This window comes from Urocitellus parryii, chromosome 5 (genome assembly GCF_045843805.1).
Source record: "Urocitellus parryii isolate mUroPar1 chromosome 5, mUroPar1.hap1, whole genome shotgun sequence".
NCBI lineage: Eukaryota > Metazoa > Chordata > Mammalia > Rodentia > Sciuridae > Urocitellus > Urocitellus parryii.
This window is the reverse complement of record NC_135535.1, coordinates 102,464,062-102,483,236: the sequence shown is the minus strand read 5'-3', so window position 1 is coordinate 102,483,236 and position 19,175 is coordinate 102,464,062. Positions and strand designations below refer to the sequence as shown.

Sequence of the window (19,175 nt, the reverse complement as noted above, 5' to 3'; positions counted from 1 at the left end):
CCTGTAGGCTTCTTCAATTTGAATTTCCAATTTATTAAATAAATATTGAATGCTTCATGAATTTGCATGTCATTCTTGCACAGGGGCCATGCTAATCTTCTCTGTATATTCCAATTTTAGTATATTTGTTGCTGAAGCAAGCACTTGATTGTATTCTTGACTGATATCCATTTTCTCTCGATGTATTGTAGAACTTGGATAAGACTCCATCTGGTCCTTGGCTTTTCTTGATTGGTAGGCTTTTTATGGTGACTTCTATTTTAATGCTTGAAATTGATCTGTTCAAATTGTTTATGTCCTCCTGATTCAGTTTGGCTAGATCATATGTATCTATAAATTTATCAGTGTCTTCAAGATTACTTATTTTATTTTTGAGTATAAATTTTCAAAATACTTTCTGATTGTCATCTGTATTTATATGTAATTTATCTGTTTTCATCACAAATTTTAGTAATTTTTGTTTTCTCTCTCTTTGTCTTAGTGGCTAAGGATTTTTCTGTTTTATTATTTTTTTTTCAAAGAACCAACTTTTCATTTTGTCAACTTTTTGAATTATTTATTTTGTTTTAATTTTATTGATCTCAGCTCTAACTTTAATTTTTTTCTGTCCTCTACTGCATTTGCTGTTTATTTGTTCTTGTTTTTATAGGGCTTTGATTTGTAATCTTAGGTTACTTATTTGTTGACTTTGTATTCTTTTAGTGAATGAACTTTCCTCTTAGTACTGCCTTCAAAGTGTCCCAGAGATTTTGATATGTTGTGACACTATTTCTATTTCCCCTAAGTATTTTTTTTTCATCCATGATTTCTTCTGCAATCAATTGGTCATTTAGTAGTGTATTATCTAATCTCCTGGTGCCAGAGTAGCTTCTATTTCTTGAATTTTATCTTTGATTTCTAATTTTATTCCATAATGATTGAACAGAATGCAAGGCATTATCTCTATTTGTTTGTATTTTCTAAGGGTTGCTTTGTGGCATAAGATATGATCTATTTTAGAGAAGGATTCATGTGCTACTAAGAAGAAAGTGTCTTTGAACATTGATGGATGAAATACTCTATATATGTCTTTAAATCAAAATTATTGATTGTATTTTTTATAGTTCTTTAGCTTTTGTTTGGAGGACCTATCCAGTGGTGATAGGGGTATGCTATCCTCACTCAGTATCATTGTATGGTGATCCATTTCTTTTTTGAAATTGAGAAAAATTTGTTTAATGTACACAAAAGCTCCATTTGGGACATAAATATTTACAATTGCTATGTCTTGCACATGTATAATTTTCTTAAGCAAAGAAATGTCCTTCTTTGTGCCATATGATTATCTTTTGCTTGAAGTTCACATTATCTGATATGAGGACAGAAATCCCTGTTTGTTTACATGACCATGTGAGTGATACAGTTTTTCCCATCTTTTCACTATTTGTCTGTGAATGTCTTTAACTATGAGGTGGGTCTCTTGAAGAGGCATATTGCTGGATCTTGTTATTTTAATCCAACATGCCAGTCTATGACTTTTGATTGATTGGTTTTGGCTATTTATATTCAAAGATATTATTGAAATATGATTTGTATTCCCAGACATTTTGTTTCATTTCTGGTTTTTAATTTGATTTAGTTTAGCATTTAATTGACTACTCCTTTAGTGTGCTTCCTCACTTTGCTGCTTTCACTTTTATTTTTTAATTCTTCTTCATAAAATATTTTGCTGAGAATGTTCTGTAGTGTAGGGCTTTCTATTTATGAATTCTTTTTAATTTTGTTTATCATGGAAGGTTTTGATTTCATCTTCAAATATGAAACTTAATTTTGCTGTGTATTGTATTCTTGGCTGACATCCATTTTCTTTGAAAGTTTGAAATATATTATTACAAGACCACAGAGATTTGAGCATCTGAATTGAGAAATCAGCTGAGATGCAAATTGGTTTTCCTCTAAATGTAATGTGACATTTGTTTTCTAGCACCCTTAAAAAAAGTATCCTTATTTTGTAAGTTAGGCATTTGAATAAATGTTAGGCCAGAAAGAAAGAGGAACACAAATGAAAAATACATTTCATTTTACTCATCATTTCTAATTCATAAAATTGGGAAGAGCTCTTGGCATTTGACTCTTGAGATCTGTCATGAGGTTATACTTTAATGTCATGTGGAACTGAGATCATTTGAAGACTTGACAAAGCTGGGAACGCAGGATAGTTCATTCACATAGCTGGTAGCTTGAAATTGACAGAACCACCTACAAATGTTCTCTCCAACATATACAGTAGATATGCCATAAATCAAACATCCTAAAGAAAAGGAGGCATGACTTTCTAAGCTAGGTTTGTATGTCAAGCCATTTTGGCTTCACCACATTCTATTCCTTACATCTTACCATGGTCAGCCCAGATTCAAGAGAAAAAGGAATGGACTTCACAGGTCAATGGACAGAGCGCCACATATTCTGTGGATATGTTTTAAAGCTATATGTGTATTCAATATCTGACTATATATTTTCTAAGATGTACTTTTAGCACTATTATAGTGGCCTAAATACCTAAAAGTTATAGATAACATAGGAATATTAGGTTCTCTCACTATGTCTTTCAAGTCTCTCTTTGTACTTTCTATCCTTATCTTTCTGTGATTTACTCAGTGTATTTTATATATTTTTGTACTTAGCAATTTCTATTCTGTGATAATCAAATGTTTTTTACTCATCTTTGGGTTCTTATTTTTAGCTCTTGACTTTTTAATTATCAAATTTTTACTATATTTTTGTGGTTACTTCTCTGCCAAGATGAACATCATGCCATTTAATAGACAATTTATCATGATTACGTAAATTACCTATAAGGAAACACCAATACTAATATGAAAAATCTTTCTCATTTTTCTCATTGTTCTCCATTTAACACTATTTTTATGTGGTATTTTGGATCAGCATTTTTTTTTAAAAAAACTATACAAAACCTTCAGAAAGTATTTTATTTTGCCTCTTCCAGGTACTCTATTTATGATAGATCACATTATATGAAAACAATTGAAGTTTTTAGAAACTGGACATCATTACTGTGACAAAATACTTTTAACTCACAAAATATGATACAAGTTTCCTGGTTGTGTAACTTGATTCCTCCTTTTTGGTTCAAACCAAATTATATTTGTGTATGGCCAAAACAATCTGGCAAACATGCTGAGATTATCAGTCTCACCTTCTAACTTTGAGTGGGCAAATGCATCCATGGAAAAATAGTGGGTCCCACATTTAATTTTTTCTGCATTTGACTCCTAAAGTCTAGCTATCCTAGTAGCTCTGCAATGCTTTCAAGAAGTACTAACATAATCCCACTTTCCTAAAGTCACTCCTAGTGCCTAACATAAAGCCCCAAAGTGTCATATTAGAAGCAGAAATCATCATTAGGAGAACAATTCTGAAGATAGGAAATTACTGATCAGGGGCTACAGCTTTCAGATGACATCCTCGATTATTATGTAACTTAATTCAGTTTCATCCACTCTACACCCATCTGTAGGTAACCAGACCCAGCTGCTGCCCCAGTGCAATGAATCCTGGCCTGACCCAACAGGCTCTGCAGCCTCAGAGGGCCACACTGCCAACTGCTCAGGTGAGCAACACCCCAGCACCAGAGCCTTCCCATTTCCTGTGCACATGTCCACTGACATGACCCTGTCTCTCCTCAGACAGCAGAGAGCTCCGCCTGGTGGACGGGGGCAGTCGCTGTGCAGGGAGAGTGGAGATCCTGCAGCAGGGCTCCTGGGGCTCCATCTGTGATGACAGCTGGGACCTGAATGATGCCCACGTGGTGTGCAGACAGCTGGGCTGTGGAGTGGCCCTGGAGGCCACCATCTCTGCTAACTTTGGAGAGGGATCAGGGCCCATCTGGCTGGATGAGGTGAACTGCACAGGAGAGGAGGCCCATGTGTGGCAGTGCCCTTCCCAGGGCTGGGGACAGCACAACTGCAGTCACAAAGAGGATGCTGGAGTCATCTGTTCAGGTCTGTGGTACACATTGTTAACAGGCTGGGAGGACAGGGGAGGGTCTGCAAGATGTTTTTTGAGCTTCATACAGGGTTTGGGACAGGGCAGAGGGGAATGACAATTCCTGTCCTTCCAACAGAGAACATGAGGTGCTTCTGTTTCCTGCTGCAGCTACCGAGCTTCTGCTCATTCCTTCTCAGCACTGTCTCCTGACACAGTCATTCTCTACAGTGTTCATTTAAAGCAGTCATCACTCTTCTATTACCTGCCAGTGTAACATCTTGGCCCATTGAATTAGTTTTCTGTTTCTGCTGTAACAAGTTACCATAGACTGAGTGACTCAAAACAACACATATATGTCATCCTACAGTGCACAGATTAGAATTTTGGACAGGGTTTGTGTGGGCTATAAACAAGATGTGAGCAGGCTACAACAGCTGCAGCTCTGGGAAGACTCATTTCCTTCCTTTTGAAGCTTCTAGAATTTGACTTAATTCCTTGTCTCATGGCCCCTTCCTTCTTCAAAACAACAACAGTGTAATCCTCTGACCATCTTTTCATATTCACAACTTCCTATGATGAGGGGCAGAAAGAATTATCTACTTTTGATGATAGAGGTCTAGGGATATGACAGATTGCACTCAACTACCAATCCAGGATGATCCAGAATAATTCACAAAGGAATCTTAATTGTGTCTTAGGAACACTTTGGCAAGGAGTTAAAATATTCACACACTCCAAAGACCAGAAAGTGGACATATTTGGATCTCCAATCTTTTGCCTCTGTTCTGTCCACCCTTCTTTTCTAGGATCTGTCAGACTGAGTGACTCAAATCAACACATATATGTCATCCTACAGTGCACAGATTAGAATTTTGAACAGGGTCTGTGTGGGCTATAAATAAGGTTTGAACAGGTCAGGTATTAAATACTAAGTTTCTTTTCTACAAAGCCCCCACGTCACTGTTCCTGCCTGTTTATTTGCTAATAATACATTGTTGTAGAAACAGAGAGGTACAAGTTAGCAAAACAGGTTAAAGGGACAAAAATTCCAGTCTTCCACCTCCTGGACACTTCCTCAGCAGAGTCAGCAATGAGCACTCACTACTTAAGAATAAAGAAAAAACAATACTAACAGTTGAATGCTAACTGACACTCATATTCCTCCTTTCCATTTCAGAGTTCCTGGCCCTCAAGCTGGTGAGTGAGGACCAGGAGTGTGCTGGATGGCTGGAGATTTTCTACAACAATACCTGGGGCAGTGTATGCCGCAGCCCCATGGAACCTGTGACCTTGTCTGTGATCTGCAGACAGCTTGGCTGTGGAAACACTGGGACACGGAATTTCTTGATTCCTTCCAGGGAAGGTTTTAGACCACGCTGGGTTGATGGAATTCGCTGTCGAAAAACTGATAGCTCTCTCTGGCATTGTCCTTCTGACCCGTGGAAACACCAATCTTGCTCTCCAAAGGAAGAAGCTCATATCATGTGTACAGGTGACCTACTGTCTATTTCTATGTGTGTGTCCTATGCCTGTAGATTGCTGTTAGAAAAGTCTCATGTATTTAAAAATAATGGATGAGTTCAAATAAGTCTACAAAATGAATACTGGATTGAGATTACTTAATCTACCTCTTGCAGTCCTGTTTCAAGGCAGATGTCAGGTAACCTGCAATGATAGCAATTTATGTGAAAAGTACCAGATACTTAACTGAGTGAATGGGAGCATGATGCTGTACTCTGATGAACATTGTTAGCAATTAGCTAATGCAGTCTTACCTTATATTAATTACTCTGTATTTCCTTAGTGAGAGTGTGAATTATTGGACCTCAATAATACACATAACATATCACTTTGTTCCCTAATACCACCACATATAATGTAGCCTAATCGTCACATTAAAGGCTTGGTAGACATTATGGTGGTCATTTATTTCAGATGAGGAAAGCAAGGTTTGGAGTAAACAATTCATATACCTCACACTTTGAATTGAGTGAGTTGCAACTTGTGGAATTCAATACAATGAGCCGTTTATTCTGAAATCCACTACAGCAGTCAGACCACCTCTCAGATTAGTTTGTTGATGATAAGTAATTGTGTGAATTCTAGGTAAAAACTTAATACCAAGCTGGAAAACAGACACAAGAAGAAAATATCACCCCTGCTCTCATGGAGTTTTCACTCCAGCCTGATGATACACACCATGCATAAAGTTTAGTGTCATGAAGGCCTGGTAGGTGCTGTACAAATATGTGCACTGAGGAAGAGAAAAACCATGTTTAGGTTGAGAAATAAAGGAGGATTAGAGTGCAATGTAGGAAGAAAGTAGAGCATTTGCTCAGTTTAAATACTGAGGTATTGATGGGACAGGCCATAATCATGCTGGAGGTGTTGCATTTGAAATAGTAGGGGCATAGTAAAAGTCAAAGTTACCCCAAGCCCTTCCTTCAGTGATTTGTGGACCCAACTGGTGGGCACACACTTGCTACAGGGACCTCGTGCACTTGGAGTCTAGCCAAGTGTCACACCATGGTGAATCTCTGGAATTCTTGTGAAAAGTGGTGTAAACAATCAAACTACTGAGCTCCACCCAGGAAATGGGGCACAGGAATGGGTTGAATCACCAGATATGATCTCTGATCTTTCAAACCTAGCCTCTCTGTGCAGCCTCCTGAGACTAGAATCACTCCTCTTCACATTGAGAAGGCCCACATATCAATGAAGCTTCTAGTCCCTTCTCTGCAGCCATCTTGGTGTTTGTAGAAGGGAGTTTTCCTATCTGAGACTGTAAGTGCTCACATCTTCCATCCAGTCACTGTGGAGGGGTGACCGAGGGACCATGTGTTATAATGAATCTATATTTTATAATTCCAGCACAGTTTTGCCCTCACAATGGTAGCCTTCTCAAGATGGCCCCTGGTTATAACACTCTGAGAGCTTGCTGAGCAATGTGATAAATTCCTTCTCCATATCTGTCTTGTTATATGGAAGGCATCCATCTGAGAAAAACTCCACAAATTTGATCTAAAACTTGTGAGAACCCTGTGTTTCTCCCACAGGTAAGATAGCTGGAGCTGAAGTTGAAAATTGCTTTGTATATTTCTCTGGGCTGCCTTATGCTTCTCCATATTGTCAACATTTTTCATCATTTTTTCATTGGTTCCCAGTTTTTTTCCTCTTTCTCTTCTCAAAATACAGATTTCCCTGTGTGCTCTGACTCTTGTCACACAAAGTCATAAAAAGTGTAATTCTATTCTGCTATTTGCATCCTCATCAAGAACTCCTGGCAGGAAATCCAAGCACAGATTGGATATATTAGGGGAATAAGTAACATTCTATGATTGCTAGTGGCATTTAGGCTATGTAAATATCTGATATCATCTATTCAGGGAGGTTGCCCAATCTACCTAAAGTGAACACAAATTTAAATTTAATATCCATAATCGAAATATGAAGCCTAGAATCAATAGTGAAATATATTACAATAGCTATGGTTTGTCTTATGATCCATTTACTTTTTAGACTTAATGCTTATATAATTTCATTTTTTCCCCTGGATTCATGGCTGTCACCTGAGACTTCTGACAAACTCATGGATAGTCATGTGTATGTGCTTTACAAGAAACCAATTCAAATACTGGCCCATTACACTAACTCTTAGAAATCATTCAGAGAAGACACTTTTAGCTACTCAGATTAGGAATCTTAGCATTTCTCAAATTCTTTTGTCTCATCATATGCAGAAAAAGTTTTACTCTGATCAGATCTACATAATAACTTCTACCTGAGACTACTCATTTGATTTTGTTGTGTTTTATTTCATTTCTTATTTTTCAAAATTAATTTCTCAGGTTATGTTAGAAACTCAGACTTACCTGCTGCCTACTATAATGAATGATTCCATGTCTTACTCAGTAAGTTCTACATTCTGAAAGTACATGCTGCCAACTTCTTGGTTGGGAAGGCAGTACCACATGACAAGAGAACCCTTTCTATTCTCTTTTTAAATACAACCATTGACATGATTCTTTCTCTCAGAGAGCCCACAGCTCCGCCTGGTGGATGGTGGCAGTCGCTGTGCAGGCAGAGTGGAGATCCTTCACCAGCATTCCTGGGGCACTGTCTGTGATAACAGCTGGGATCTGAAAGATGCTCATGTGGTGTGCAGACAGCTGGGTTGTGGAATGGCCTTCAATGCCTTGCTCTATGCACAATTTGGAGAGGGATCTGGACCCATCTGGCTGACAAAGATGGAGTGCACAGGAGAGGAGGACTACTTGTGGAATTGCCCTTCCCTGGGCTTGGGAAAGAACAACTGTGGGCACTATAATGATGCAGGAGTCATCTGCTCAGGTATGGTCAGTACATTCTCCACTATCTAAGAGAATGGAAAGTTCCAGGAAGTAGTGTCTTATCCCTGGGGGAATAGGAGGTGAATTATACAGAGAGGACTAAGGTCCTTTTCTGAATCTGTGGTTTCAAGTGTAGCACTGGATGACAGGCTTCATTTATTCCTGTCCTATAAATCTCTGATATTGTCCTTTCCCTTCTCAACTCTCTTACTTCACAAGATATTTTTTTTGTAGACCATTTAAACTTAAAGTCAATTTTCATTCTTTCATTTCTCTAATTTATAGTTTTTTTAGGTTTACAGATAAATTAGCACACACACTCTGTTTGCAGTGCTTTTCAAAGGACAGACAAGAATGAAGCCCTATTTTTCTCAGTTGAAGTGAATGTTTGTAGATATATAGTCAGAAATATTCTGTACTGGTTTAGTAGGTATATGGGCACAGGGATCAAACACATCATAGGGGAATTTATGGATTATTGCAAAGTTGCAATTCTCATTTCTAGATTTAGACATCAGAATTTTTATGTCATTGGCAGGAAGGCCAGAGATCTGTGATCTCTCACACAAACACCATGTAAACAGTTTTTCAGACACCAAACAGTGTGATAAGAGATAATAAACCAGGTGTATGAAAAGAAAAGTAAGCAAATGATTGCCTGCTTTTATGATAATACAAAGAAAATACACATTGAACGAGAGAGGAAAATAAGAGTTATCATTTCCTTTAATCGAAGAAGCCCAGCATGAAGAAATATGCATCCTTCTTGGGGAATGGAAAGCTAATTAAGTCAAGGCCTTAGATTTGAAACATAGAACTAGGCAGGTGCCCAGTAGAGCCCAATAACCCTTGGTCCTGTGCCAGCAACCTCAGATTGAGATTCTGGAACTATGTTTATTTGGACATCTAAGAGACTATCTCCACCCTCACTCTTCCAATCTGTCTTGGCAGAAGGAAATCAACACTCTGTTGTCTAAGGAGCAGGACACAAGAACATATATAGAATTTTGTCTTAGAGACAATGCCAAGCACATTATGATGATACTCAGTACTCAGTAGGAAATAGAGGTCTCAAATGTAGGACAGAACTCTTAGAGACAGCATGACCTATGTGCTGTGGGACACATTCAAGAAGAGCCTGTGGCTGGTTGCAGGAGTCTTGGGCCATGAGTCCACCTCAACAGTAGGCAGCTCATGGCATTGAGGACCTTGGTCCCTCCCCAGAGCTGTGTTTCCTTGGCAGGCTGTGGCCTAGTGTGTGACATAGCATCGTAGCACTCTTTGCCACAGGACCACACTCCTCACTCCTTCCCAAAGTCCCAGGGAGCACACTATGGAAAGATTTAAGTCTCTGCTTGGGCTTGAAAGTTTAGTTGGGTGCCCAAATTTGACCTGGATGCTTGAGCTCTTGTTATTACATATTATAATATAGCTTTCAAAGATGAAAAATAAAGAGTCTCAAGGAATCATGAATAAAGACACAAAGAACACATAGGGTGTCCTAATTCATCTGAAAATTAGCTTTCTAACAGGAAACATGTAGGCCAGAAGTGAGTACCATGAGATTTTCATACAACTGAAGGAAAAATCTATGAATTAAAAATATACAACATTGGGCTGGGTATGTGGCTCAAGCGGTATCATGCTTGCCTGGCATGCATGGGGCACTGGGTTCGATCCTCAGCACCACATAAAAATGAAATAAAGATGTTGTGTCCACCAAAAACTATAAATAAATATTAAAAAATCCTCTCTCTCTCTCTCAAAAAAAATACAGAACATGGCAAAGGTGTCCTTTTCAAACAAAGGAAATACAAAGCTATTATCAGACAACCCTCACCCCCCAAAATCACCATATAATACAGCAATCACTGCTGAGCATATATCCAAAGGAAATGAATTCAGGATGTTGAAGGGACCTCTGTACTCTCATGTTTATGGCAGTTACTGACAGTAGTTGAAAGGGAAATAATCTAAGTATCCATCAATTTATACCTGAATACAATGAAGTACATTTACATAATGGAATACTCATTGCCCCCCCCCCCAAAAAAAAAAAGAATGAAATCCTTTCATTTGCTGCAGCATACATGGACCTGAAAACCATTAGGTTAAGTGAAATAAGTCAGGCAAAAAGGACAAGAGTCTTATAATCTCATTATATGTGAAACCCGAAAAAGTTGACCTCATAAAAATTTATTAGCTTAGACTGGAATTGTGATTTCCATAGGCTGGAAAGTGTAAGGGTTAGATATGGAAGGCTGCAGATTGATCAATCAATTATAGATTTTACTTAAATGGACCAGAAGTTCTTGTGCACCATTGCACAATAGAGTGACTATAGATAGCAATAAGAAAACTTTATTTCAATAAGCAAGAAGAGAGCATATTGGAAATTTTCACAAAAGGAAATGAAAAGTGTTTGAGGAAACAAAATAACACAGTATATCCATACATCAAGAGATCTATTTACTCCATTAATAGGTATACTATTTATATTTTAGGTATTAGTTAAAATAAATTTAAATGAAAAAAGAAGAACAATGCTATGGAAGAAAAATGTGAGGGAAGTTTATATAGTTTATGTGTGATGGATTCACCCAGTAATACAAGAGAAGTGCCTTGTGAGGTAAATTTGATAATAATGAGAACAATGGAACATTTTGAGGAAGATAGAGGAAACTTCCAGTGTCTGGGGGTGGCAACAGAGGATTAACAAAGAGCATATAAGGATTATCTGAGCCGCACTTAAGACCCTGGTGTAGGGTGGGGAATCTATGTACATTTTTGTGAATTTTGGACACCCTTGCTGTGTCAAAGAAGAATGATTTTTAAGTGTAACTCAAAGTTGAGGTATTGAGGTCAGAATGGGGGAGTAAAAGGTCCCATGGATGACACCTTTTTAAGAAAAACTTGAAACTTGCCCAATGAAGCAATGTGTCCTGAAGCAAAGAATCAGACAAGGATAGATCTGATTGTAATCTCTAGTGAGAGTGATTCATGTGAATCAATGGACTTCTGCAGATGCCATTTTTCTTCCCCCCCGCCCCAACCAGGACTCTCATAAACTTCAATTGGCTTGAAATTGTTTGTTTTTGTTCTCATTATTTCCTTGAAATATACATGCCCAACACCTAAAATCATTTCTGGGACATGGTAAATCCTAAAAAAAACATTAGTAATTTGGATTAGAAACCATGAAAGTAGATTCTTAATACTCTCTTCAAATACCTCTCTCCTATATCAGGTCAAGGTGAAAAGTTTAGATTATGCCTACTTTGAAAACCAATCTTCCTCATTTTATCCTTTCCTAATCACACACATTTTTGCCCTTTTTGGGTCTCCATTGAACTCTCTCTTTGTCCCCTGCTCTGCCTCTCAGGGAAGGTCATGCTGCCTCCTCTAGCTTTCAGAGATGAGTGGGAAGCCCAAGAATACAGGGCAAGTTTTGTCTTCAAGGAAGATACTGGGATCTATGTGCACCTCTGCCTGGCCTAATACCCCATCTGATAAAGACATTCGCATCTACTCAGGTGACACTGTTCTGTGTCCTAAAGAGTATAATAAGATTTTGGAGTGAAGGACAAGGAGACAGGTGGATTCAGAAACAAAGCTTGTGTTCAAAGCCCTGGAGACTTGTTTAGATGCAGATGAGTGGAGCAGGAAATCGTGGCCTTAGTGGAAGTAAAAAAAAAAAAAAGTGTGATCTTGATGAAAGATGTTGGAAATAAACCTGGCCACCCTGCCTCTTTTGTTTACCTGGATAAATTTGAGCCCAAAAGTTTAATAGCAATGTGAAGTGAAACAGGCCATTTCTACAAGGGTAGAGAGCCCTAGTTTTGTAAAAGCTGTGATGTGGAGAATTGGGTATCTCCCAGGAGCTGGCACAGATACAGAAAGTGTATTTTCCTGCAGACCAGGTTTCTATAAGCCCTTCTGGGATTTTACTGAAGTGTTTTTGCAAATAAACCCAGTTGGTAAAGTGGAGGCCACCTCTGTGAAATAAGAGTAGAGAGGTAGCACCAGAGAAAGGCACAGGGTATATCATCTATTGAGGGGCTGGTTGAAGCAGTGGGGGTGGGCGGGTAGGAAAGGGGGAGCTTGAAAGCAAGAGCAGCTGTCATTGTGAGGCATAAATGAGGATATAGTGGACAGGCCTGGATGCCAGCTTATCTCTAACTTCTAAAATGTCACTTACTCTCCTCAAGTTCTGTCTTCTCTGTCAGGACTTAAGGATGTAGCATATGAGCATCCTCAATAGTATATCATTTTTAGTAACCTTTAACACATTTAACACTGTCAATAGCATTTATCTCTGTAGAGCTTTAAACTTAGCCATGAAAAAGGCCTAACCATAAGATAAAATTTTGGAGTGATGGATGAGGAAACATCACAAATCAGAAATTCTTCTGATTTTTAATAGGGAAATTATATAAAAGTTTATTGCAAAGGATTGATATTCCAATAGAATGCAGTGCATAAGACAAAGATACCCTCAACGAAAAGTTGAGGGATTTAGGTTACTAGAGAATTCAGATAGAGAGGTTTAGGAAGGGAAAATGAGACTGAGAATGGATTTAGGATAAATATTATAATACCTCATTTATTTATACAGGAAGCACCTACACCTAGACCTTGCCTGGGAGCTTCCCATCTGTCTGTCCCTACAAGAGAAGCTACCAAAAGACTCTCTTTGCTGTCATGTGCTAAACACACACTCTGCACCCTCAGGTCTTTTTGGTTCCAATTCTCCAGGTTTCTTAGGCCACAGAGCAGGACCATTTTCCTTGATTTGCTATTGTGGTAATTGATGTTTTCCTCTTTTTGACTGAAGTGCAAGTGTGTCTATGACTCTTCTGATTTGACATAAAAAGCAAAATTTGTTCTGTAATGTTCAAGATGTAGATGTCAAACCTTAAGATTTCAAAATTACTTTAGTTTTTGCTGTGTTTGTCCTTTGGAATTTTCATGGAATTTGGTTAATTGTATTGGTTCTACATTCAGTAGTTTTTGTTAAAATATCTCTTTTTTAAAAGACAAATAAATGTATTGCTGAGTTTGCAACAATACTGCCCTCTGAACACCTCAGGATTTCTGATCAGCACAATTACAGAGACTCAGTTATGGTTTGAGTACATGTACGGTATGAATTTTACTCTTTCCCCTCTCAGGCTGTATAGCTGGATCAGGTTTCTCTGATCTATGAAGAGTAGAAGAGTAAAGGTGAAACCTATATTGGGTGATCTATTTCTTTATTTAAAATTCTGCTGATTTTTAATAATGGAAATTATATAAAAGTTTATTGCAAAGGTTTGATATTCCATTAAAATTCAGTGTCTAAGACAAAGATGCCCTCATAACATTTCAACCAGAGGACACTACACTCATATATCCCAGTGGATTATCTCAGATCAAACTTGCATGTAATGTTATTTTATCTCCACTGAGACATTCTAACTCTTGGAAGCTAGCACTGAGTCAAATATTATTTTTAAAAAAGGAAAATAAAAAAAGGAGATAGTGCCACTTCAGGCAAATTTGTGTTTCTATCTGAGCCTAAACTACAATCAGTCATGCAAATCTGGTGGCCCTCTCTGGTGGTGCTGATGTTGACCTTTAATGTGAAGGAGGAACTGAGTGGAAACCAGAGTTCACAGAGAAGAAGACCTGGTGTATCCATAGGCAGAGCCTTCAGCCAGCCAGGTTTCTGTTCTGGAGGCTGGTTTTTGTTGTTCCTGTCACTGGATAGTGATGGCTGATTTTATGATGCTCCTGTAGGCCTCATATTCTTTAAAATATAACCTCCTAAAGATTAGGGATTTCAGTTTGGAATTTGTATATCTGCATTTTGACTCTATATGTAAGTTACACTATATTACTCCTCTATAATGATAGAAATTAAAAGTATCAATGTAGTTACACTTTACTCATTCACACTTCATTTTAATACATCAGCTTCAGAGAGAAAAGGGAGTATATTAAGAAAGAATTTTATTAATTAGATTAATGCTTTTGATCTTCATTCCACAATGATGATTTAATTGGGGACAAATATAATGAACATGCTATTTTCTTCAGAAAGGATTCCTTGTTGAACTTCATTACTACATAAAAGTATTATTACATTACAATTTCACCTCTATAACCAAATGCCTCCTCAAATTATCTGGTCCCATACTTGAAATCACTTCCTGACCAGCTTTAGTAGATGTATAATGAAGTTTTAAAACTCTGTTTATTAGAAACAAAATAAGCCCTTAAAAACACAAAATAAAAGAAAAAATAACAATGCTTAAGCTCAAATCTCTCATAACTTCTGTTCCTACTTACAAATGGCCTTTCTTTCTTCTATCATGTGAAGAATGATTCAAAGAACTCTGATTATTATAGTCACAATAACCTGTTTTCTATCTCAGTCTCACACCATTTAGTGGGCTCTTTTCCGTTGCCTAATTGAGAAATAAGTATAAACTGTCAGTTTCCAGACCTATTGATTTTTTAATACATTAATTAATGTTATATGAGTTGGAATTATTATCTATGAATTGATAATTTCAGAGGATAAAATAGTGAAAAATTAATCCTAGTTTTTCTACATTGAGTTCACTTTCAGTGGATACATATGGATCTAATTTAAAAAAAAGGAGATGGACTTCACAGAAAGTCATTAGATTAAAATGATTAAAATTAAAATGATTAAAACACACAGATACACTTATAATACAAAGAATAATATCTTCATATTAAAGAAAACTGCTTATTACACACTATATATATTCATTTCTTGGACATATACACATGTGTGTAGAGCAGTATGTATATTTATTCCTTGAATCAACAATTTAGAATTGATCTCACAAATTCCTTCTCCAAAATTTGTCTTCAAACACTTCCTCCATGAATTCACATTCAGGAACCATCTGTTGAATCCAAGCCCCACACCACAATCCTGAAAAAAAAAATTCACAGCATTACCTGTGAATTGTAGCTTCCTCCTTCTATTAATAGGCTGGTACTTGTTGTTTGTTTTTTCTCCCATAGGATTTGTGCATCTGGTTGGAGGACATGGACTCTGCTCTGGGCGAGTGGAAGTGAATTCTGGAGAAGGATGGATTCCAGTATCTGATGGGAATTTCACATTACCCACAGCCCAGGTTATATGTGCAGAGCTCGGGTGTGGCAAGGCTGCATATGTCCTGGGGAATCTTCCCCTCAGAGAGGACAGTGAACAGGTCTGGGCTGAAGAGTTCCAGTATGAGGGGCAGGAGCCTGGCCTCTGGTTCTGCCCCAGAGTGCCCTGTCCTGCAGGCAGCTGCCCCCACAGAGGGACTGTGCAAGTTGTCTGCTCAGGTGAGACTCACAACAGGACTTTAACTTCCCTACATACTCTATGGGGATAAGAAAAATGTGTGATTTTGCTAAAACCTGTCTCTACCAGGATATACAGATGTTCGGCTCATGAAAAATGGCAGCTCTCAGTGTGAGGGTCAAGTGGAGATGAAGACCTCTGGAGGCTGGAAAACACTCTGTGCCTCCCACTGGAATATGGCCAATGCCAATGTAGTTTGCCGTCAGCTGGGCTGTGGAGTCGCCATCTCCACCCCAAAGGGAGCATACTTTGTGGAAGGAGGAGATAAAATCTGGAGAGATCGATTTCACTGCTCTGGGTCTGAGTCCTTCTTGTGGAATTGCGCTGTGACTGCCCTGGGTGTTCCTGCCTGTGCCCATGGAAACACAGCCTCTGTGGTCTGCTCAGGTAAGAGAGGGCAGGGCTGAGTGGTACTAGAGTGACATGTCTCTAAGAGCAAACAACATGGAGAGCTGAGTTCAAAAATGAGACATTTTGTGGTGAATTATGATTCTTAATGATCACTCATCTTTCAGCCCTGTCAAAAAATATTAAAAGGATTGGTTTTAAGTAAGAATTATAATTATTGAAATTCATGTATAACACTATATAACAATGAATGACAGCTCTGTCACATTCCTCACCCTAGACTATCAGAGAGAATCAGCAGCTCCCAGATGTCACTCTCAAATTCCTCCAGTCACTGTGCATTCCTCCCCTCCAAAGAAGAACACTCTAACTTTTGCTGCCAAAGAATATTTTCTTCAGATATTGAGCTTCATGTAAAATCATGCACCATGTTCTCTTTTTGTGTCTTCTTTGACTCAACATAATGTTTACAATTTACCTATTTTTTAATTTTCAGCTGAGTACTATTTTTATTGTTGTAGAGTTTTCTGCAAATAACTACAGGATCATATATTGATCAATTCAAATGATGTGGATATTTGAGTTGTTTGCACTTTTTGAGTACCCAAATAATTATCCTACGAATTACCATGTCAGTATTGTTTGATGCAAATATGGATATAATTGTTTATCTTTATTCACCCTTTCCCTTTCATATGCCCCCCACTTTATATGGTCTTCTTCCTGGAGTCAAATTCTTGTTCTTTATGAAGCACAGCATATCAACACTTGCTGCACTTATAGTGTTCTAGTGTCCTTTAAAAAAGAACTTAGTTATCATAAGATAATAAAAATATTCTTCAAGAGTACCTTGTACACATTTAGTTACATTTCTTTTACATATAGTTGAACAATCTTTCTGGAATTGGTATTTTATATAGTGTGTGATATGAAAAAACTTTCACATCATTGTTTGTACATCCCATTGACTCAGAATCATTACTGAAAAGCCTTTTCCCCATTTCTGTGTCACCTTTGAAATACACAGGGTGCAGATATTTCTGACTCTTGCTCTATGCTCTGTTCCATTCCATTCTGTCATTTTCTAGGCTTGTAGTCATGCACACCTCCTTAACTATAACTTTATACCATGCCTCATTAACTTTTGTAAAGATTTCTTTAAAGTAACTGCTCTAATTGTGTTGTTTTTTCTGCCCAGTGCATTGGTCATGCTTGGTCGTCTGCATTTCAAATACATTTTACAAACAACATGATATATTTAATTCAATAATAGAATGATGCTCTGTATATTGAGTTTGGATTTGACCTAAACATCAATATGGAGCTAATTAATGTATAAGGTAAATCTCTAATTTCCCTCAGAAATTAAACTTAACTTTCACTAGATATACTATTGGTGTTTTATGTTTTTGATATTATTTTATGAGTTTCTTTTAGTAAAATGTCCTAGGACATTTAATGTTTTAGTCTACTTTTTTGTGCTGTGACAGAAAGGCCTGACAAGAACAATTTTAGGAGAAAAAAATATTTTGAAGCTGAAGGTTTCAGAGGTCTCAGTCCATAGATATCCTACTACACTTCTTGTGGTTGGAGGTAAGGCAGAATATCATTACACTTCTTGTGGTTGGAGGTAAGGCAGAATATCATGGTGGAAGAGTGAAGCAGGGGAAAGGAGGTCAGCAGATGGCCACCAAGAAGCAGAAATGGGGGGAACTCTCCTCAACAAAGACAACATATAAATGCCAAAATCATGCCAACAGGGACCCATCTTATCCAGCCACAACATACATGACTATTGTCACCACACAGTTAATACTATCAAAGGCTTAATGTGCTGATGAAGTTAAAATAACCAATCATTTCACTTGTAAACTTTTCATTGTCTCACACATAAGCTTTTCTGGGATACCCAGTATCTAAACACTACAACTAGTTTTCACATTCAATTTTTTGTGGCTTTGTTTTTCTTTTTCTCTTTCATTTATTTTATTATTCTGAATTAATTCTGAATTCTCAAATCATCAAGAAAAATAATAAAATAATGAAAGCTTCAAAGATAGCACAAAATTCTCAGAAAATCCTAACCCTAATTCCCCAATGCTATATTATCCCCTCTTCTTTTCTATATTATCCCCTCTTCCTGCCACATTTTTCCCTGAATATGTAAGATATTTCTGACTTAGTAGTTAAGAGTAAATGAATAAGATATTTCCTTATTCTTGAAATATTATCAAGACTATTTACATAACCACAGTGTCATTGCCAATTTCCATAGAATAACCTGTTGGCTTCCACATATGATGAAGAATGTGTGGTACTTGTCTTTCTGTGTCTGGGTTATTGAGCTTAACTTAATGTCCTATGATTCCATCTATTTTGATGCAAAAGGCAAGACACTATTCCTTTTATGGTCACATTTATACCACATTCTCTATGAATTTCTGTTGCAATGGACATCTGATTCCATACTATAGCTATTGTGAATAGTGCCCCACAAAATATGGGAATGTACAATTGCTGTTTCACAGTAAATATCATTGACCTAGTTGACACTGTTTTTTAATGCATCACTTCTCCCCCCAAAATAGTAACACATGTAAAAATATATTTCATTTTACCCATTTGGCAAGGGCTTTTGGCAGTTGCCACTTGTGATCTCTCATGAGCTTGCACTTGAATCTAATCTGCAGCTGAAGTCATTGAAGACTTGACCAAGCTGGGAATCCAGGACAGTTCATTCACATGGCTGGTAGCTTAAAGTTCACTTGGGGTTACTGAAAGAACCACCTCAAATGTTCTCTCCTACACGATAGTCTCTACTGAATAGATTTCCCATAAAGCAAACATCCTACTAAGTCAGAGGAGGAGGCCTGACTTTCTTAGCTAGGTTTCTAAGTCAAGCTGTGCTGGCTTCACCACATTGTGTTGCTTATAGACATTATAGACAACTCACCACTGTCAGCCCAGATGGGAGGGCAGGAGGAATGGACAGCACATGTCAATAGAGTGTCACAGATTTTGTGGGTAATTTCAAAAACTACAAGTGTGTTAAATGTCTCACTTTGTGTATTTTCTAATTTTATTTTTTGTGCAATCAATTATGGTCTTAATACCTAAAACTT

The 19,175-nt window shown here is 37.6% G+C and overlaps 1 non-coding gene and 1 pseudogene across 1 annotated transcript; one reads left to right on the top strand and one right to left on the bottom strand.

Moving 5' to 3' along the window:
- Positions 1-38: 38 nt before the first annotated feature.
- Positions 39-140, bottom strand: LOC113201526 (U6 spliceosomal RNA). The gene has a single exon (XR_003303169.1). It is a non-coding gene; the product is annotated as a U6 spliceosomal RNA (small nuclear RNA).
- Positions 141-3,547: 3,407 nt separating this feature from the next.
- On the top strand, positions 3,548-18,811 carry LOC113201513 (antigen WC1.1-like; annotated as a pseudogene).
- Positions 18,812-19,175: the final 364 nt, after the last annotated feature.